We start from the raw sequence: 22,450 nt of genomic DNA, 5'->3' as shown, positions 1-22,450 counted from the left end.
GTATTAGGCAGGAAAGTGGAATAAACTGCTATTTTGCTGTACCCTGACCTCAGAAATGATATCGGATTGACTATCACACTGCAAATCATCCACAGTGCAAACATGAGTGATTTATTCTGGCACACGTGTCCATTGGGTTCCTACTGATAACTGTGGAATTATTGCTGTTTCATTACAGGAAAGTGTGTGTCTCCCTAACCTCAAAGAAATTGAGACCAGATGGGAGAGAGAAATAATTGAAAGAGGAAGGTAAAAGGGGCTGGGGTATATGTATTATGATCTTCAGTGCGGTACAGCCTGTTCTAATCTCCTTAAAGGCACTGTTTATGGCTCTTCAGACAATGCCCGTGCCAGGATTTGAGAGGCCTTACAGTGGAATCCTGTGCATATTTACTCAGAAGTAAATACACTATATAAAGAGGGGCTTACACCATGCAACCACCTCCTTCTGCCTGGCTATGTGTGTTGGACTCAGTGGAACCCTGATCCAGGGTGGTATTGTACATGTGGCAGTCGCTCCCCAACTCTGCCAGACTCAGTGGCAACAGCATATTGTTCAGATCGCTCAGTTAGCATGTTTAGGATTGCAGCCGTACAGTGCAATCCAGGGGTGGTCCAAGACATTTTGCAGCCTGAGGCCAAGACAAGATGGCACCATCCCAGTCCATATATAGAACTAAAATGACAGCTGAATCTTACTTCCACATTGGCGACTGGCTAGCATCTTCCACCACTACACCTACAGGCAGCAGGCTAGTTTAGGCGGCATCGGACTCCTCACCATTCAGAGGCTGGGTCGTCACCTACCAAGGATGCAGTATAGTGGGCTTCCTAACTGGATGCACCTGATATTTGGGGTAGACCCTTAAGCTAGCTTGCCCTGTAGGTTTGAGACTATTTGAGTCCAAGGTTTCTGAGCATCATTCATATGATGTTGTCCTCAATCATCTCATAGCTTTTGTTAAGTGAATTCAGATTTTTCCAGAACCTGGGAAAATGAGAAAAGCTGTGGGCTGCTGCTGTTTGCATTCATTTGTGCAATCTGAGGGAAATGATGCTGGGGAGAATCTATAGTTTGTTTACAGAGTGGAAGGAAAAGGAGGAATTTTTTAATGTTTCTTCATCTCTGGCCACTCACTGAAGACTAAAGAAATATATTACTGGGGGGGTGGGGAGCAAAATGACAAAGCTGAGTGCCATCCACATGTTGGTGACACCTCAGACCACATTCCCAGGACCACCTTTTATGTAGATGTTAGAACAGCATGGAGGATCATTGGTTGTCCAAGAAAGAACAGAGTCGCTGTAACACGCAGGGCTTTTTTCCATCTGGAACTCACCAGAACTCAGTTCCAGCACCTCTCAGGTGGGCACCATTGAGGGAGGTGTTCATGGTGAGTTCCGACACTTCTTTTTCTAGAAAAATAGCACTAGTAACATGGGTACTTTCAGCACCCAACTCAGATAGCTTATCCAGAAGGATATCGCAGTCCAGTGATACCTCAGGTTACAGACGCTTCAGGTTACAGACTCCGCTAACCCAGAAATAGTACCTCGGGTTAAGAACTTTGCTTCAGGATGAGAACAGAAATCGCACAGTGGCGGTGTGGCGGCAGCAGGAGGCCCCATTAGCTAAAGTGGTACCTCAGGTTAAGAACAGTGTCAGGTTAAGAACGGACCTCCAGAACGAATTAAGTTCTTAATCTGAGGTACCACTGTAAACGCTTTTGAAATTTGCCGAGAAGTACCTGACTACTGACAGGATCACACTTTCCTTATCCGTCTCTTGGGAAAGGTCCCACAGGGTGAACATGAAAGTCCACACGGCTACCTATCTGTAAATGAAAGTTTCCATTACTAAACCAGGACTGAAGCGTAATTGAAGTGGATCTAGAAAAAGAGTTCAATCCAAAACTACTTGCTTGAGCACCTTGCCCAGGAGGGCACTGCTGCAGTGTTTGAAACTTCCATTGTTCTAGGCACATTTTGTGACAGGGAATTTCGTCAGCATGAGCAGTTTCTGAGCTCTGGGCCCAGTACTGCGCCTAAGATTTCAGATTAAAACTGCAGAGTGGCAGCAAAGGAGGACCTTTTTCTGCCTCCCCAACTTCCAGCCAGTCTGGAGACTGGAGAAGAGACACTCTTAAGAGTATTAGGGGGTGGGCAGGGGAAGGACTAGATAATGTGAAAAATGAACATAATATTTTAGCTGCAGTTCATTCATTTTCAGCTTTGTATTCTTGTTATAAAAAAAGTGTGCCTAGACATTCTGTTGTTGCACCCATAACCTAGGTTTAAGGTGCCATTTAGCTCCTAGCTTTCATATCTCAGTGTGTAACACTGGGCTGCTGGCAACCAGCCTATAGTTGTTTACATCTTTCAGATCCAGGTTAAGTTTCTTCATGAGTGGCCTAATAACCACCCCCTTTTCCAAGGAGGAATTTACAACCTGCTGGACTTCCTCTTCTTGTTAGATGTGGAGGCAAAGGGTCAAGCAGACAGGTGGTGGACTATACATGGTCAGACACCTTGTTTATATCCTCAGGCCTCAGCAACTTAAAGTCACTCAGTAAAACTAGACCAGTCTGATTCTCTGGGTACCTCTACTGAGTTTAATGGGACTTACTTCCACATGAGTACAGGACTGTAGCCTTAGCTACCTGGTTATTTTCTAGCTTCTCTCTTCTACACGACCTCAGTTATGAAATGCATTAAGGCAAAATGATCATGAAATCTAAGACTTCTTGGGACCTAAAGTTCTTTACTTTTGTTTTTACAACACAGTTGCTTCTTGGAATGTTCTTAATAGACAAGAAAACCCAAGCAGAATTAGGAGGGAAGGCAATTTGTATGAAACACGCTCCTTAATTTAATGGGACAGAAACCCTGTATCCTCAAAGATGCAATACATGCTTTCTAGTGAGCATTAACAGCTAATCTGAGCCCCTCAATGCTGTAACGATGCAATCAAACAGCAGGTATCTTGTTTTATATTTTAAGAAGCAGTTTAAAGACTATTTGCAAATTCTAATGTGTGGAGCCCCAAGCTACAACAACTACCTACAAAGCATGGAATCAATGATTCATAATTTGGAAATAGGGATTAGTTAGATAAGTGTTTCTTCTGTTTTTGGCTGCAGTAACATTGTGGGACAAGAGTTGCTAGCTTGTTTCTCATCAATCTATGGAAGTGCAAGACTGACAAATGAGATAGCAGGCACTGCAATCCTGCCCTTAAAACAAGGAGAGCAATAGAGCAAATGTTATCCACTGACTTAAACAGTACATATTCACAAGTAGGCATGGTTAGGACTGCAATGTTAAGGTGCTTCCAGATGCTTCCTTTTCCCCAGTCACCACACATGAGGTGGTACACAACCACTGCACCACCCTGTGGCAGTGCTGCCGGCCACTGGGACTAAGGGGGCACAGGACAGAGTGGTGGTAAGGGCGGGTGAAGTACCATGCTTGCAGAGGTAAGCCTGAGTGGATGCACACCTGTACCTGTCACCACTGCAAACCTGGTGCTTCCCCTGACCTCATCTCTGCTCTGCCCCCTCCTAGTCCTAGCACCCCATATGGCCACCTCAGTTCAGAAGGCAGTGCAGTGGCTGTATTCCGCCGCAGCTGCTTGTGTAGCAAACGAGTCTTTGCACCTGCAAATAGGTTTTTTTATAAAGCATTTTTGGGGAGACCTTCTTCCTTTTTACAAGCTAATGTTTCCCTTCATAACTGGGGAGTGTCATGGGTATGCAGAAAACCCTTCTTTGTCTTGTTCTCCTGTTTTGACTACTCTGCTGTTTGGCAAGCGGCCACCAAGTTTGATATTATAATGGATGATGTTGTAATTACATGTGCTCATTTAGGACTGGCTCATTTAGGATTTAGTCCATTTGGTTCACTTAATTCATTTAGGGCTAATTCACATACAATTTTATAACCATTTGGCAAAAGACAGCTAAACTATGTGAGCTATTTCTGCCTAGATGTTAATTCTATAGCTCCCTTTCTCTTAAATAATTTTAGTTTGGTGTAGAGACAATTAGTTATCTTTATGTAGATCAGGGGTAGAGGACCTTTTAAAGTTTGAGGGCCACATTCCCTTCTGGGAAACTTTCCAGGGGCCATATGGCAGTGCTGGGTAGGTCAGAGGCAAAAGTGCACTTTTGTGTAGTAGGCTAGTTTTTACACACAGTCACACCCCTTTCTTTATCAGGATACATTCCAGTCAAGCAAAAACCCCCAAGGTGGGTCTAGAGGTACAGTCTGAGGCTATGACAGAGGAGGGTTTGTGACCTGGAGAGAGTCCTAAGACTCTATAGAAGTGATTCTATATGCAGAGAGAGAACCTATAGGAAGATAGTTTAACACAAACAAACTGGGGCAATTGAATTGGGGAAGCCATCAAAAAGCTACCTTGATCTCTTCAGGAGTGAGAACACTAAAAAGGGAACTCCCAACCATCACACAGTACAGGTAATAATTAGCAATGTGAGTGAGACAGGCAAGTGTGTTAATGGCAATGCTCATTTGCCTATGGTTTGAGTATTATAGCAAAACATATGATTGCATGCGTCTCATGTATATGAGTGATATGGAAAAAAGGAATAGCAAAACTGTCAGCCAGATTTTTCTTTGCTGTGAGTAAACAACTGTATATGTGTTTGCTCTGTGTGTTTGCTCTCTCTCGTGTGTGTGAAGTCTTCTGCTTTCATGCTCCAGGGATGACAGGCAAAGTAATTCTGAGTCTGTGCATAGAGCTGAAATTCACAACAGGTTTGTTTTGCTGATATCATAGATTCAGGGTGGCGATGGGGAAATAATTAGAATCTGATTTTCTAGTTTGCAGTTTCCTTTCTTATTCTTCAGTAAACAGATTACATAATTAGCAGTTGTGCTATCTGGAAACTGGGAATGGGCTTCTAATGGAAGAAAGCAAGTAGCAGTATTATTGTCTTTTAGCTGGTTATAGTTTTTCTTTTGTTTTTGCAACAATCTGCTGTGAATTTGCAGGTGTTCCATACTGTTCACAAATCAGAACAGAAAAACCACTACGAAGAACTGAGATATCATCACAAAGATTGGGATGGTCAACTGTGGTCACTACAGCTTTTATCCTGCACCTACATTTGTTCAGAAATCTGCAATGAGCCAGCCAGAGCATAAGAACAGCACTGCGGAAAATTCCTATGTAACATGAATGCTTGCCCATTTGGATGGCGTGCTGATATAGCTTTTTAAAGAAGAACTTTTTGGGAAGAACTGTAGCTCAATGGTAGAGTATCTGCCTTGCATGCAAAGGGTTTGAGTCTCAATCCTTGGCACCTCCAGGTAGGGCTGGGAAGAGACTCCTGAAACCTTGAAACCATGTTTGAAACCCTGGAGAGCCATTGCCATCAGTGTAGATAATTCTGAGCTAGATGGACTAGTCTGATGCAGTATAAGGCCACTGGCTATGTTCCTGTAAGTCTGGAGTCAGTATAAGGTGTTTTCAGTGTCTGTGTGAAGGATGCTGCTGGCCACCAGCTCCTCACCACTAGCATGTCCAGTGTCCACAACCATTTGTATATATATATTTTGTATGCATGCATAGTGTTCCACCACACAAGAAGGATCCTGGCTGTATTGCCAACACTTAGAAAGGTGGAAACTACAGGGCCTAGAATCTGATCTCTATGGAATTCAAATATACTACAAGATATTCAAAAGAAGAAATATTAAATATGGGAGGATAGCCAATTGAGACAATAAACAAACACCAAACAAATGTATCAGCTGTGTTGCAATGACAGAATCGTGCAGTATTTCCCCCACAGATGATAGAAATTTCAGAATGCCCTTTCCGCATATGTTCTCCTAAAATGGGTAAGTGACATATGCTATTTATCCCTGCGACAAGCAATCTCGCTTTACCAGTGCAGATTATCTGCTGGAAGAAAAGGTCACAAGAGTTCTGTTTTTGTGGCTCTGCAGTAATTTACTATAAATGGCTATTGTGCAAAGATATAAAATGAAGTGCTTATGATTATTTTCTTTAAATTACACTTATCTGGTAGATACCGTTTTCTTAAAAGCTGCCCAGGGTTGTGTATGGATAAGTGGATAACTTCAAGTTCATTCTCCAAACAAGAAATAAACACCTATACAGTGAGGTTCCTTTCAGGATATAAATAAGTACTCAACAAAGTTTTTAAAACTAGGTTTGAAATAATCAAGTTGCTTTCTATGGAATTACAATGGTGTTAAGTGCTCCTTGCTCTGACTTCTCTTCACACTAGAGCTAAACACAAACCATTCACTGAGTTTGGGTTTTTTTGGAAGTGTATTTCCCATTTCAATGATTTTCAGAACTGGCTGCAAACATACTTGTGTTGTTCTTACTCTGATTTTTATTGCACTCTTTCCCTTCCTATTCTTTGCTCACATAAAGTTGTATGTTACATTTGTACTCGGTGCATCAGGGTGTCCCAAAGTGGTTGATATTGACTCCCTGAGGTCAACGGAACTGACTCTTCAGATGCTCCTGGACCTCTTGGTGGCTTTCAATATCATTGATCATAGTATTGTTGTAAGATTGGGTGTTTGAACAGCAGAAGGTTAACGAAGCCAGGAGGAGTGCATAAACTTGGCCAACCCTGCTGACTATATCTTACAATTTTCTTTTGTTAAGAAGATCACTGGCAAAACAGTCAGCTGATGCTTTCTGAATGGCTAGGAATTATCTGGAAGGTCGCAGAAAGGTTGTTATGTGTACAGTGGTACCTCGGGTTACATACGCTTCAGGTTACAGACTCCGCTAACCCAGAAATAGTACCTCGGGTTAAGAACTTTGCTTCAGGATGAGAACAGAAATCGTGCTCCGGCGGTGCGGCAGCAGCAGGAGGCCCCATTAGTTAAAGTGGTGCTTCAGGTTAAGAACGGACCTCCAGAATGAATTAAGTACTTAATCCGAGGTACCACTGTATACCTTTTCCACCTTCCAGCTGAAGAGGATGTGATCTAGATTTGTGTATCTGTGAAAGGCAACAAAGGAGACAGACTGCAGATTTTAGGAGCATAGGATGCTCCTTTATACCAAATCAGACCACTGGTCCATCTAGATTTTTCTAGGCAGCAGCTCTCCAAAGTTTCAAATGAGTCTTTCCCACTCCTACCTAGGGATGTTGGGGATTGAACCAAGGACCTCATATAGATTAAACTACAGCCCTGCTGGTTAGGCTATGGCCCTCCTTGTTTTTGAGAGGCAGAGAGAATGAGCAAGGTGAGTTTACAGGGCTCTGTCAGCTACCAGAATCAGGGATGCAGGGTGTCTTCTGTGGAGGTATGATGTGGGGCAATGAATTTAGCTGGCTGTTGGGGTGTTTAAACCGTGTCTTCGCCTGTGCTCAACTGAAGGTGTTTCTGGTAGCTGGGTGAGGAATGATATTTGTGTGTGCTCTCACTCTCTCTTTACAGGGGCAGCCTGAAGCATTTTTGGCACCTGAGGCAAAAATCCCTGCTGCCACCCCCTACGGTGGGTGGACAAACTCCCCACCACACTGCCAGGTAGGGGAAAAGATCTCCCCCTCCTGCTTAGTGGCAAAGCTGGGTGGTGGTACTCAGGAGGAGGGAGGCGTTCCGCAGAGCTTTCCTGCTGGTCCATCTCTGCCCCTAGAGGCTGGGAGCAAAGCTAGGCCGTTGAATGGGGGTGCCTCCTCTGTCTGTCTCTCTACTATTGCAAATAGGATGCTGGACTAGTTGGGCCCTTGGCCTGATCCCACTATGTTCTTATGTTGTTTGACCTCTTCACCTACAATAAACCCTTATTTGGAGTTTTCCTTTATCCCTGCCTCCATTAGATATCCTACTCCAGTGTTTCCATGTGGCTGAAACTATTTAAACTGTTAAACGCTGCCAAGAGAAAGCTTGTACGTCTCTCAAGCGTGTTCTTGATATTCATTCTGCGTTGCTGCGATAGCAAAAAATCCCAAGCTAATTCTATTGGCAGTTAAACGGTTCGCTGATTCATAAAAAGCTTGTTTAAGAAAATGTTTGCTTGTGGCAATAATGGAAAAAAAAGGGCAAGTGTTCCTTTGAAACACAGCCCTGGGCACAGAGAGGGATGTTCTGTCTAGGGATAGAGATTGCCACTGATAATTGCCCATCTGCTTGAGTAGCCCTGGGTACTCGAGTGCAGAGCAACACAGCTTATTGTAGTAACACATTCATGAACTGCTAGACTAGCATGGACCAGGTAATGATCCAAGATGCACTGAGCATAAGAGACAAATGAGGGAATAAGATATTAGAAGAGAGAACTAAAGGTTTCTCTGTGGGCAATCCGTTCAGTTCTTGCTTGGGCATCCTTATTAGAAGCTGGTCAGGGTTGGGGAGTGTTTTCCTTTTCACTGGCCAAGAACATTGTCTCCCCCCCCCCCCCCATTTAGAAAGCTGCTCAATTCTCGAGTATGGAATAATGAAGGAACAAGCCACTGGAGACCTGGTGCATTTAGAATTTGCAATGCAGGCAGGGCACGGTGCCATTTTCCCACCTCACTGGGATTCATTTGGAGAGTCGTTTCCCACAGAACTGTCAGCCTGACACGTTGCGTGGCACCTACTTGCCCGGGTGTTTGTATAGGAAAGGAGGTAGGAAGCATATGAATCAGTGCCATGGCCTGCCAAGAACAACGAAGTAGGTACACAGCATTCGGCGGCGGGGGTGGAAAGAAAAATGCGACAGGACATCTAATGACCGCAGCGAGACAGGATCACTGGGGTTGTTAGAAGTGGGCACCCCGTGGCCACAAGTGACATCACCTCTGTGCCACGGTCTGCTTCAACAGAGAAAATCTGCTTCTCACAGCGAGAGGGGAAGAGTGCGTTAACGCCAATTTGGCAAATGAAGATGGACGTGTGGGTGAGAAGTTTGGAAGATTTGAAATGCAGGCATCCAAAGCCTTGTTTGCAGCAGATGCGCACTAAAGCTTCTTAAAGAACACTATCCAAGAGAAGGCACTGGGGAAATAATGGCTGAGAGAATGCAGCTTAAATTTCCAAGCCATGTGCTGAAATTCTCCGTGGACTCACTGGGGGGTAGATTACTAGACTGACTCTAGGCTAGTGAATGCCAGGAGTCCTTTATTTAAGAAGTGACGAAGAAGTTTGAGATTTAGCTGCTCCAGTGTGGAGCCTTGGGGAGGTGCACTAGAGTTGTCTGAGGCCTGGAGCTCATCACCTTTGAAATTAAAGGTAAAGGGACCCCTGACTGTTAGGTCCAGTCGCGGACGACTCTGGGGTTGTGGTGCTCATCTTGCTTTACTGGCCAACGGAGCCGGCATATAACTTCCGGGTCATGTGGTAACGCCGTTTACCTTCCCGCCAGAACGGTACCTATTTATCTACTTGCACTTCGTGCTTTCGAACTGCTAGGTTGGCAAGAGCAGGGACTTAGCAACAGGAGCTCACCCTGTCACAGTGATTCGAACTGCCGACTTTCTGATCAGCAAGCCCTAGGCTCTGTGGTTTAACCCACAGCGCCACCCGCGTCTTAGAAATTAAAATGAGCAAGCAAATAAACCCAGAAGCAGCTTGCAGTACACCTTGAGTGGTCACTATTCAGGACACAAAACAAATATCTTGATGAGGTGCACAAAATGGTTTGCATATCTGGACTGAGACAATGGCTTCCACAACAGGATGGTATGTGAACAGTATGAACTCGATAGGAACCTTTATTTTGGATTGCAACATTCTCTTTGGTTTTCATGCGTGTTCTGTTCCACGTTATACTCCAATGGTCTTTCTGATTTACGAAGACTGTTTGTGGCACATATCCAGGCAGGTGACTGAATTTCAACCATTTCCGTTCCCATAGTCATCATGACGCACAGGATGTGCTTCAGCTGATTATGGTCCTCCAGTGGTCACCAGAGTGAATTACAGCATCCAGCCAAGAAAAGTGCTATCTAAAAATGCCCAGTGACGATGTAGTTTTGTGACATTATGCAAATGTTTAGGAGTCGGACAAATTTTCTGGTTGCCAGCTGGGAAGGTGGGATAGATGGTACCATGCAGGTTGCTAATTCAGGTTATTCTTTCTGGTCTTATCTGATCCTCTCAGTTTCTTCTAGGCAGGCTTATTTGCCAGGCCTCAAATCTACTTGAAAAATGTGTCCTATGACCTTGGAGCTCTGTCTCCAATGAGTAACAGCTAGCAAGGAAGAAGGAAGTAAAAAGAGGCAATAGGAAGATCATACACCCTGCAGAAGACACAGGAGGATAAACCTGCAACCTTGGTAACTGTTATGACCAATTTTTAGAAGTCAGTGGCACCTTGATTTTTTTTTTACCCGTCTCTCAATAGTGGAGAATATGTTGTAGATTTTATAGCTTGACTTAACAACCTTCCATTTAAAAACAAGTGCTCTAATCATCAATTTAGGAGGTAGCAGTCTGCCAGGAAGCTAGTTCCAAGCAGTTTGTGTGCATTGCACTTTGTACAGTCCAAATGGCACATCTAGTAACTGCACTATAGTTTCTGGCAAATGCCGGCAAATGCATCATTATCTGGCCTTTGATACTTGAGACATATATATTTAGGACTCACCCTATTTTGTGGTTGTAAGTTGTTTAAAATTGTTTTCAGTGTTGTATTAAAACCAGGGTGTGCTGGTCCGGGGGGAGGTTACCGTGAGGCGTGGTCAGAGTCAGGTCCTGGGTCGAGGGTCTGGAGACTGTCCACCAAGGGCGAAGCGGGGTCCAAAGCAAGGAGCCGGGCAAGGTCGGGAACTCTGGAAGAACAGGTCTGGGTACTGGCAGAAACAGGTTTCCAACGACGTTGCTGCCGCAACCTGGGACCGGGCTGACTGGCCTTTATCTTCTCTGAGGCCAGGGGCGGTCCCGGCCCACAGGTGACCCGCCTCTCCTGGCCTTAAGGCGAACACTCCTCCTGAGAGAACCCAGTTCCCTCCGCCTCTCTACCCTGAGCCTCTGCAGCTCAGGAGAGGCGGGAGGGTTACTGGACCCAGGGGGAGGCTCACCTTCCCCTGACAAGGCTGGGAGAGGCGCACCTGTAGGCAATGGGTCCTCAATCACCTCTGGAGCCCGAGTGGATTCATCTGGTATCTGCTCCTGAGGATCCGGCACAGGTGCAGGTGCTTCAGATTCAAGGCCCTGCCCTGGCTCAGCCGGCCCTAGAGGCAGGGACTCCTGTGCAGGCTGGGATTCCTCCGGTTCAGCCTCTGAATCAGATTCCCAGGCCATCACACAGGGGGGAAGGTGGGTAATAGATAAAAACAAAGCAAAACAATGTGTTTGAAGGCAGAAACATAGTCTTCCAATTCAACCTTCATCCTGTCACTTGCCACCCCTCTCTGATGTGTGATACTGATGGGCATATTATGGGGCTAGTGGACACCCCTTATACAATCTTCATTAGCTGTTTGAATATCAACCTTCCTGTGAATCTTGGCTGATTTTTTTGGGATTTGCGTTATAACAGGAAAAAACACAAGGAGAAGAATATGGTGTAGTGATTAGATTATTTTAGGTGGCAAACCCATGTTCAAATCTCTGCTGGGTACTGATTAAGTTGGAGCAATCATAGTCTCACAACCTAACACATCTGAGGCACTTGTTAGGATCCTGAGAAGAAGTGGAGGGGAAATAGAAAAGAAAAGATGTGCCAATGGGAAAAAAAGGTCCCCATTTCCTGTCAGTCCCCTTTAAGATAGCAAGTGGGGAAACGAGATGTCCCGAAATCCAATAATCATCTGAATGACAGCTTGTATTTGGCACTACATAAAAAAGAGAGTTATTTTTTATATTCCACACTGCAAAAATAATTGAACTGACGTCATTACAAAAGCAGAGTCCTAATAGCTACATGCCTTTAAAGTTAACGTATGGTTAATGGCTGGGCCATCTTACCTCCTTGTCCTATTTTGTAGGTAATCTTTTCCATCAGTAATTGGTTCGACTAGCTAAGATGAGGGTGGCATTTCCAAAATGCCATCCCATTTATAGTTCAGAGCAGCAATGAAAGCACCGAAAATGTAGAGCTCTTTTCCTCTTATATCTGTCCTGTGGATAGAAGAAAATAAAGGGCTAACAGAAGAGCCGATCATTACATTATTTGGTATGCTTTTTTTTTTAAAAAAAGTTATGTACAAAGTGTCTAGAAACACTTTTACTCATTTTACATGCATGGCACTCAGTGAAATGCCAGGGGATTTGCATGAAAAATGAACTTGAGAGCCTGAAGTCAAGAGCACAGGTCTCAGTGTCGGTTCAGTGCCGCAACTTCTGATATGGTGACAGTTCTGGATGCCATTGCCAAGAGTTGTCCCTGGTGCGATATCGCTTATATTAGACATATCATGCAAAACCAGCTGGAGGAATCAAGTTTTTCAGCTCCATGCTCTGATCTTGAGCAGCAGACTTTTTGTGGGAAAGACAGCTGCCAATTGCAGATTTCAGTGGACACTGCATCAGTCTGCTCAGAACTATGCATATTGCCAACTATGGTAAGTAAAGGACTCAGGTGTTTTGTACACAGAACTGTATTTGCAAATTTGTATATACCCTAAAAAAATGAAAAACTGATTGAAATTCCCATAGAAAAAAAATGATGGGTCTCTGGAAACTCAGAATGAACTTGCAGATATTCATGGCACAAGTTCTTTGAGAGATATTGCTGGCACTTGTCTGTCTCGGGAGACAATGGAGTGTGCCTTTGGAGTCTCTGGGAGGACATGGCACAAAACGAATGCTTCAGATATGCTTCTAAAATGTCCTAAGTTGCTTTTGGAAATCTTGATATGTGAAAAATGCAAAGGTTCACAGAACGGTTATGTATCACTTTCGGTGCTGCATGCTTTACAGAGCTGAGACTGAAACCACTTGAACACTCTAGACTCATCCAAATTGTTAGGCCAATGTAACGAGGCAAGTGTTGCAAGTGGCAAACACTGGAGTGTGCAAGTCCTAGTTCAACAGAAATGCAACACTACAGAAATATGTTTTAACAAAAACCCTAGTGAAAAAAGTGAGCTAAAGTGAACAAGTGGAAATAATATATTTTGAAGTCATTGATACTGTATTTATTGAAATAAACAGGAGATTTTCTGAAAATGATGAAATAATCATTGCAGTGGCATCTGTTGCTGACTTGGATTTTGAGGAAACAAACCCACTTAGTTCCCCAGGAACCCTACTCCTGACAAAATATGAGTTTTCTCTGGCCAAAAACGTCTTATGAAAACAAATGTTTCAAAAAATCTACAAGCAAAGAGTGGCATTTGCAGATACATATCAACTTCTGGCTACTGAAAAGGCTTTTGCCTACAGCACGACCATCTGTGACTCACCATTTTCTTTAACCCAGACCAGCTGCAGAGACTTTTAGTGTTTAGCAAATAATAATAATATAATAATAATTTATTATTTATACCCCGCCCATCTGGCTGGGCTTCCCCAGCCACTCTGGGCGGCTTCCAACAAAATATTAAAATACAGTAAAGCATCGAACATTAAAAGCTTCCCTACATACGGTTTTTCTTCCATTTGAAAAAGAAAGGACAGCTAAACTGTTATTTTGACAAACTTACATTAATGTATCCCCCCCCTTTTGAAAAAGTGTATTGTGAGCCTATTATCTAGAAAGGGTTTATTTGCATGTTTCTCAAATATTTTACAAAATTAAGGACATTAATCTCATGGACTTCAAGAAAATTATGTATATTGTTCTCACAACCTCTCCCTTAAAACTCACCTTTGGTTGCATCCTTTAATGTGTTTTTATTCTGTTTCTTTACCTGTTGTTGTTTTGCACTGGTGTTGTGCGTTTTACAAGATTAAAACTGAGTTTCTGAGAAAGCAGATCCCACTGTTCTATCACTTCCTAGTTATGCCATAAGCTATTTTGTTTTATTACACCTTCTGATATTCCAGTTCAGTGTACTTAACACCCTTGTTTCTGATGAAGCATAAAGCATGCATCTCATTTAATTCCTGATGTTCACAATGAGTGTTCTGTTAACTCAGCTTTTATATAACCCATTATGTAAGTTAATTCTCACTTTGCACAGAGTAATATTCTTCTTTGCCAGTCACCAAGAAACGCTGCTTCCCAGCATGGCCTCAGGGCTGCACTAGTGCTTTCACAGTGAACACCAGCACCTTGAATGGAGCCTGGAAACAAACTTGCAGCCAGTTCAAATTGGGTAAAATTGGTATGATGGAATCAAAGTGTCTGGCACCTGGCTGCAGGATTATTAATATACTAGTTATGATTTATGGAAGCTTTCAAGTACTGGGTCACCACACTGAAAGCTTCCTACTAGTTCTATTCCACTGTCTACTCTCCTAAGTAAAATCTATGCAGTTTGCATTTTATAGGATTAAAAAATAATAAAGCAGTATACATTGGGAAAGAAAAGGCTGTGATGGCCTGGGACTCGGGCTCGGACTCAGAACCAGAGGGACTCAGTCTGCACCGGATCCTTTGCCTCAGGCACCATCTGAACCAAGTCTGGGGCCTGATCCTGAAGAGTCCCAGTCTGCACAGGTTCTCCTGCAACAAACACCAGCTGGGCTGAGTCAGGGGCCTGAGCCTGCCCTGGCTACAGATGCAGGGATTACCTCGTTGCCTTCCAGCTGGGCCATCACTTACAGCTGCTCCACTACCGGTTTGGTCAGGGGAGGCTGAGGTGGCCCCTTTGTCTAGTAACCCACCGACGTCTCCCGAGCTGCAGAGACTAAGGTCTGAGAGAAGGAGAGACCTGAGTACTCGCAGGAGGAGTGCTCGCTTTTGGGCGAAATGGGGAGGTGAGTGCCGGGGGATCAGGACCGGCCGCTACCCCAACAAAGATAAAAGGCTGTCGGACCCTGCTCCAGGTTGCAGGAGCAACATTGCTGTATGCTTGATCCTGCCCCTGTCTTAGCCTTGTTTCCTGCCTCGTGTCCTGCCGTGGCCCTGTCGGACTGACTCCTAGCGGAACCTTTGGATTCTGGACCGGTCCTGGACTGCGTTTCACGGGTTACCCCTGGGCCCAGCACAAAGGCTTTAAGTCTTTTGTGACTCGTATATGTAATGTCCAGGATCATGAGGATGGCTAAAAAGACATCTCTTTTAAGAGATGAAATCATGGCTCTGGTTCAGCAAGGCTAATCTTAGCTCTTATTGCTTGAGTACTTTCAAATCATATCCTCCAGTAGTTCACGGGTGAAAACAGGGATAATCTTGTGTACTTACAGCAGCGCCATTTTCACATCAAGGGCCAACTGCATATGTCTCCACTTCTCTCATTCTTAGGTGGAGAGCAGCTGCCTGCTATTTCTTTACTAAGGTCTGTACTTGTTTCTCATTCAGAAGAAGCTCATTAACTGATTGTAACTTTTTATTTTATTTTTTAAAAGTATGATCCAATTTAATGTCATGGCAGGCCTGGTTATAGTTAGTTTCAGCATCACAGCCAACCATATTATTTCTAAAAGATGACAATGATTCAATTTATGACAGAAACAGAGGCTTTACCAACCCTGCATAATAAGATACAGGACCACTCTCTCGGTAACTGTTAATATTATTATTATTACTTAACTTAATTTAATTTTATTATATTATATTCCACCCTTCTTCCAGAAGGAGCTCAGGACAACAAACACAAAATAGGTAAAACAATTAAAACATCTAAAACCAATTTCAATGCAGATGCAAACTTGGGAAGGTCTCTACCTAAAAGCTTTGTTGGCAGACGAAGGTCTTTTCACTAGATACTAAATCATATTTCACTAGATACTGTTATCATAGCGCTTCAAGAGAAAAGCAAATTTGGAGGGGGGGCACATGTGCGTGACAACAGAGGCGGTGGCTTGAGACAGGTACCTCCATAAGCCTTTTTTAAAAAAAAAAAAATCACCCTCCGCAATTCTATAGGGCTCAATTCTGCACCCAAACAGAAAACACTTTAGAAGGCAATGGTTCAGAGACAACTTTTAAGTTAAAAATTTTGCTCTCTGTGCAATATTAAAACTTACTTTGCCCCAAAGTTTGTGGGCCCTGGGGAAGGTGGGAAATGTGTAATGGTGCCTAATAGCAAGCCTAACTCCAGCGGAGGAGAAGCCTCAACATGTCCAGCCCTATCCCTAGACTGTATGGATCGAAAGCTTCCATGCAGAGCTTATTCAAAAATTGCAAGATGAGTTTTCTACCTTAGAACTGAAAATATAAAAATTAATAGATACCAACAATAAGGAGAAAAACAGCGGGAGAGGCCCTTGAGTTGATTCCGCACTCTCACAAGAGATATGGCTATTGCGTTTACTAATTCCTCCCAGAAGAAGAGAAGATTTTGGATTTGATATCCTGCTTTATCACTACCCTAAGGAGTCTCAAAGCGGCTAACAATCTCCTTTCCCTTCCTCCCCCCCAAACAAACCCTCTATAAGGTGAGTGAGGCTGAGAGACTTCAGAGAAGTGTGACTAACCCAAGGTCACCCAGCAGCTGCATGTGGAGGAGCAGGGAATCGAACCCGGTTCACCAGATTACGAGTCCACTGCTCTTAACCACTACACCACACTGGCTCAGAGAGATGCTCTGATGAAAGCAATCAGGGGAAAAGGTCCAGTGGAAATAGGATGCTGTGTTCATTTTCTGAATGACCTTAGTGCTGAGATTTTGAACAAAGCCACACATTCAAGCCAGCTTCCAGGGCTTCCCCTTCATGTTAATCACAAACATGGATGGCATAATACATAAAGCAACTGACAAGACAAAACTGTTTCATAATATTATCTTTACCGAATCACTCTCTCCTTTAGAATAATAATTGATCGAGGAAGATGCAGAAGATCTGCCTTTACGTATGCACCTGGGATGAATGGCAAGTGGCAACCACCACAAAATCTCTAACACAGGATAAATAGACCAAAACCGCTGAAACTAAAAACATCTGCATTATCAAGATTCATACATCCATATTTTTACAGGAAATGCTGAAAAACATTTGCTGCACCACAGTTCAAGATTGTGTTTGCATGATACGTTTCATTCTTTACTTATTGCAATATTGCCTGATTTACTGGCGCAGTAAGATTTAGCGAACCTTATTTAATCCCTTTAACTTTTCAGAGTATTACTGTTTATAGCTTGCAGGGTTGGGATGCAGAAATGGTACTCTTGGAGCCTATGTTACAGTCATGGCTGTAAAAGACATGCCTAGGCATTTGTTTTCCTCACAATTCGCAGGTCCATTGATGGTGGAATCCCCTTGTGGTATTTCTACAGAGCTGCTAATTTCTGGTTACTCCCACAGTGGACTTGGAAAGGGTATGGGGGTTAGTGGAGGGGGGTTACTGGGTTATGATTCTCATTTTTGTTCTGTTTCTTGCTGCTGTGCTATGGGAGACTTATAGACGCTTTGCACCGCTCGGTTCAGAGATGCTATCCAAAAAAAAATTCCCCTTGAATCCACAGGAGATATTAAATTGCTTACATTAAATGTGAGGGGTCTGAGGGATGTTATAATAGTGGAGGGTCTCTAACTAGTTAAAGAGTTGAAGGTCCTCTTTCTTCAAAAAACCCCAAGGTGTTAAACAAGATCCACAAGGCAGGTTTATTTTTGTTTCAGGCCAATGTGATGATAAACAGTTAACTCTGGCATCTATTTATGGTCCCAAATCAAACCAATATTCCTTTATGGCAAAGACCTTGAAAAAAACTTAATTCTTTCACTAAAGGGGAAATTATTGCAGCAGGAGATTTTAATATGGGCTATGATAATATGCTAGATAGTAGTTCAGCTTCTGAATCTAATAGTAGGTGAAAAGAAGATTCAGTAGCACTACCCAGGTAAGGAATGCAAATAATGTACTAAGTCCTATTTCTGGGAATGATGACAAGGAGGTGACCCGTGGATGCCAGAAGTGGTAAAGTCAATCTGTGTATAACCAAAGAATTTAATGGAACCATCCCAGCAGAAGAAACTTGGATACGCCGCATAACAGAGATGAAGGAGAATGAGAACCAGAGAGCGGCTGTTGAGGACAAGATAAGCAAAAACTTTTCTTACCTACAGACAGAGTCACAGTGGTAGCACATGGACCTCAGCCATGCCAAATCTGTACTAGCCATTGATCTCCTGAAAAATGGCAACAGCAAACAAGACATAAACAATAGTAACAAATACATGTGCCCTTGATTCAGTCTTATAAATATTCTGCATAGTGTATTGCAACAATCAAAAGTACAAGATTGTTGACAGCACAAATGGGTTTAATTTGGACAACATAGCATTAGCCATAGTGAGGAAGGGTGTGTCTGCTCATATATGTAAAATAGCAGGTGCTTTGTATTTGGCAAATATATTCCAATTGCCAAACCATTGCCAGGTGGTATTGTTAAAATCAGTTGTGAAATATTGGCTTGGTGCCACCATTGCTGCAAGGTTTTCCAAGTGTGAAAGAAAACACCAAATGTTCAGAAGCTGATTGTCCAAAACCAGCAAACGGCAGAGTACAACGGAACAGTACTCACTGTGCACCTACCAAGACTTGAAGTGAAAGACTAGTGATGTTACTGAAGTCACAAAGGAGAAACAGTTGCTGCAATCATAAGAAAAAGTCTATGGGAAGCGCTCCATGATATTGCAAAGGAGAATGAACTAGAAGTACACCTGTGAGAGGAACCCATCTGTGTGTAGGCAAGAATCTGCTTCAGTGTATTGTGCAATTTGGGAAGATACCAGTCCAGGTTAATACTGGTGACATGACTGATATACTTAGAGGTGATGTTGGTTTATTGGGGAGCCAATCAATCAGCATGAATGCCAGGGGAGACATCAACACCACAAGATGGCAGAATAGCTTTTCTTTTCATATATAGATAGATATAGATATCGATAGATATCGATATAAAGATATAGATATATATCAAAATTGATGAAACAAATCTATGAAGTCCAATCTATGAAACAAAGAAGTTATGTAATTATTTGACTTAACTATATATATATATATACCGTATATGTGTGTGTGTGTGTTTCACAAGTTAACTTCAAATCAAACAATTACATAACTTGTTTTATAGATTTGACTTCCCACCCCCACCCCCACAGTGTTTTTATTCAAATTCTTATATATCAAGCTCCTATTACAAAAATCCCTCTAATACAGTGGTACCTCGGGTTACAGACGCTTCAGCTTACAGACTCTGCTAACTCAGAAATAGTACCTCAGGTTAAGAACTTTGCTTCAGGATGAGTGAGTCCCCATTAGCTAAAGTGGTACCTCAGGTTAAGAACGGTTTTAGGTTAAGAACGGATCTCCGGAATGAATTAAGTTCTTAACCCGAGGTGGCACTGTACAATTATTTTATCATTTTTATTTCGCTGCTCGTATCTTGAATTCTGCCAGCAATTTCCTTTGATTATAATACTTTTTCAAATAGTCCACAAAAGGCCTCCACTCTTCTATTTAAAAAGTTCATCATTTTGGTTTCTTAATTTTGCTGTCAGCTTTGTCATTTCCACATAGTCCATTACTTTTAAAAGCCATTCCTCCTTCATTGGAACCTCCTTTTCTTTCCGTTTCTGTGCCAATAGTATTCTAGCTGCTGTTGTCTCACACGTTTAAATTAGGTAACTCTAAATCTTAAAAAAATACTTATCGAAATAGCGAATTTTGTCAAGGCATGTTAAAGCGCTCAAAATTAGAATGAAATTGGGGGGCGAGGGAGGGGGCAGACTGCTTTTGTGAAGAGATTTACTGCAGCTGTGAAGACTTCCAAATCTCTTCAGAGATTGCTTGCCATGAGGGAAAGCAATCTGCTTAGGCCACTTTTAATGCAGTCTCAACATAAAGAAAAGGGCTGCTCTGTAAATGGGAAGGGTTTCGAAGAGATGTGGGGAAAGAGGAGCAATGAAGACGACTTTCATTGAGCTTTCTCAACTCAGATGGCTTCACAGAAACAGTCTGTGGTGGCAGTTTCAGGCCTCCACACTTGCCATTTCTGCCAAGGACAGCTCCTTCTGAGGTGATTTGTTTGCGCAAGAGTCGAGAAAAGGCGGATTTTGATTTTACGATGGAGCTGGCGCAAAGCTTGGGTCAGCCATAGCAGAAGACTGCTGTCTATTTTTGATAATTCTCAAAATATTCTTTTTAAAGAGTTAATACTTTTCTTTGTCGTATGGCAGCTAGATTAATAAAAGCAAGATTCTGCACATAGCTAAGTCTGAGGGCATTCTTCACCCTCAGAACATTATGGACTATAGTTGTCATAGATATAGAACCTACTTGTCATTGATTTAAAATCCGGTTGTCCCACACTTGTTTCTTTTGTTACTATAATTGTCTTGTTTGTTTTACATCTATATGTACATTACACTTTGATGTTAAAAACTTAAAAGAAAACAATGGGTTCCATGGGGAATCAAATAGCACACTGTTGGAGCCGTAACGGCACATGGGAGAAATACAAAGATATAAGGAAGAATAAGTCATTATGCAATAAAAACAAACAAATCATTTGCCACCTGCTTATTTACAGTGTATAGAAACATACAAGTTTGGCAGTAAGCTTCCTGTATCCTTATGAACCTGGAATACAGAGATATTTTGGCAACTGAGCCAAGAATTATTTTCAACAGATGTTCCCAGTTAAAGCGTGCTATCTTCATGGAGACTCAATCAAAAAGTGTGTTATGATTTCCCCAATGTATTCTGTTTTCATTCACAAGCAACTTCAGTTGCTGAAAATACTTTTTAAAATAACTGACCTGTGTATATGGATATATGCATTCATATGTTTACATGGATTCTTGTATTCCTTATCAATTTTTAGAAGACTTTATTTCACTTGTAGTAAAACTTCATAAACATTAGCATCTATGTTTGCATTTGCCAGTTGAATCCAACATCTTTTTTATATTCATGTGAGGCCCAAACTCAAGAAAATAACATTGTAATCCTGCGTTGCCTGGTCCAGAAACTGCTGGTGCAATGGTTTGAGGTGGAAGAACTGGGTCCATAAATCTAATCTTCCCTAGCCATCTTTAAAAGGTTTCTGTTCCACGCCATGCCATGAACTGAGCAATCTAAGGTTGCTTTGTGTAAAGCCTAACAAATTCCCTTCTAATAACATATTTCCCAGTGGAGGCTATGAAAAAGATAATGATGGCAAAGATAGCAACCAAGTTGAGATACATGGAACATTATTACCACCATCGAGTTACTGCTTTTACAAACCAGTTTCCTGAGGCAGTATTGTGCTGTATGATATAAGGATTATTTCTGGTATATTGCTTCCCCTCCCGCCACGACAGAACATTCTGTTGTTATATATCTTATGGCAGCTATAAACAGGATTACACTTACTTTTACACAACCAGCAGTACTTCCAGAAGTATTTGTTCAATGTATTAAAGCACGGCTTCTTAGAAAAGTAAGAAAGCAAAGCCACAACAGACATTCTGAATGTTACTTGCAAAACAGTCCTAATTAACCAGTCAATGTTACAGTATCTCCAAAGCTTGTGATTGATTTTTCAGGGGGTTTTTATCCTAGTGCAAGAAAATGAATTCCTTCAGGAATCATAAGGACACAGTTATTTTAGTATAGAAATTGATATTTTGCCTTATCACCTCCATAGTGGAAGTGCCCAAAGCACCTTTGTGATGGAATGAATGGACTTTGGCCTGCACTGAGGGAGGAAAATGAGGTTAAGCAACCCAACTAAACCTACCCTTCCGTCACCAGTGCCTCCAGGGAGATATTTTCCACACTCCAAAATCTGGTTCCTCCTACTGTTTCATGACCTCTCGTAATAACAATAAAATATCAAGTTCTGCTCCTTCACAGCCTCTCATAATCATTTGCTTTTCTTTACCCTTCTTTATGGTTTTGTCTCCAAGTTCAGTGAGGGCAACTAAAAAACTAAAACAGACTAGACTAGAAGATTCTTTCAGGTAACTTTGGGACTTCTTATGAGCTGCAATATACCAAAAGAAAAGCAAAAAGCTGTGGGAAATAATTGTGGGTTTTTTTGTTTATAAAAGCCTTATACCTTTTTTGCTGAAGGTACTGTATTTGGGAAGATATCCAAAAAGTTCATGCTAAGGGCAAAGAGGTACCCCCAGCACGTAAAGGGTAAGGAGATTCTACAAGGAAACCATTCACTCATGCACAGGCCAGAAGTGTGAAAATATTTTCCTTCAAGCTGAACATAAATCAATAACCAGGTATGGTATGCAGGTCGGAATAAGAATGAACTAGCCCAGACAAAATATAGGACATGACTGTATCTTAATGTTCAGCATATCAATATTGTGCATGTAGATGGGTAGCTACAAAAGACAAATTTGACAGAATCAGGGGACCTTTTATGTTTTCTGTAAATGGAGATAGACTTTGCCGCCATTGCCACAGATTGCTTTACGGAGAGGATATATGCACATTTTGGCTCCTTGTTGA

General features: G+C 42.4%; 2 long non-coding RNA genes across 2 annotated transcripts; one reads left to right on the top strand and one right to left on the bottom strand.

The window, feature by feature from the left end:
- Window positions 1–4,341: 4,341 nt before the first annotated feature.
- On the top strand, window positions 4,342–10,640 carry LOC308475954. Its single transcript, XR_013985577.1, has 4 exons — window positions 4,342–4,476; window positions 7,456–7,545; window positions 8,427–8,628; window positions 10,103–10,640. It is a non-coding gene; the product is annotated as an uncharacterized lncRNA (long non-coding RNA).
- Window positions 10,641–20,816, bottom strand: LOC308475958. Its single transcript, XR_013985582.1, has 4 exons — window positions 20,360–20,816; window positions 18,055–18,692; window positions 11,911–12,063; window positions 10,641–10,772 (listed from the first exon to the last, which is right to left on the bottom strand). It is a non-coding gene; the product is annotated as an uncharacterized lncRNA (long non-coding RNA).
- Between the last annotated feature and the right edge of the window lie 1,634 nt (window positions 20,817–22,450).

This window comes from Podarcis pityusensis (genome assembly GCF_964106645.2).
Source record: "Podarcis pityusensis genome assembly, chromosome: 4".
In the NCBI taxonomy this organism is placed as follows: Eukaryota; Metazoa; Chordata; class Lepidosauria; order Squamata; family Lacertidae; genus Podarcis; species Podarcis pityusensis.
Note: the sequence above shows the minus strand (reverse complement) of the source record. Positions and strands in the feature narration are given on the sequence as shown.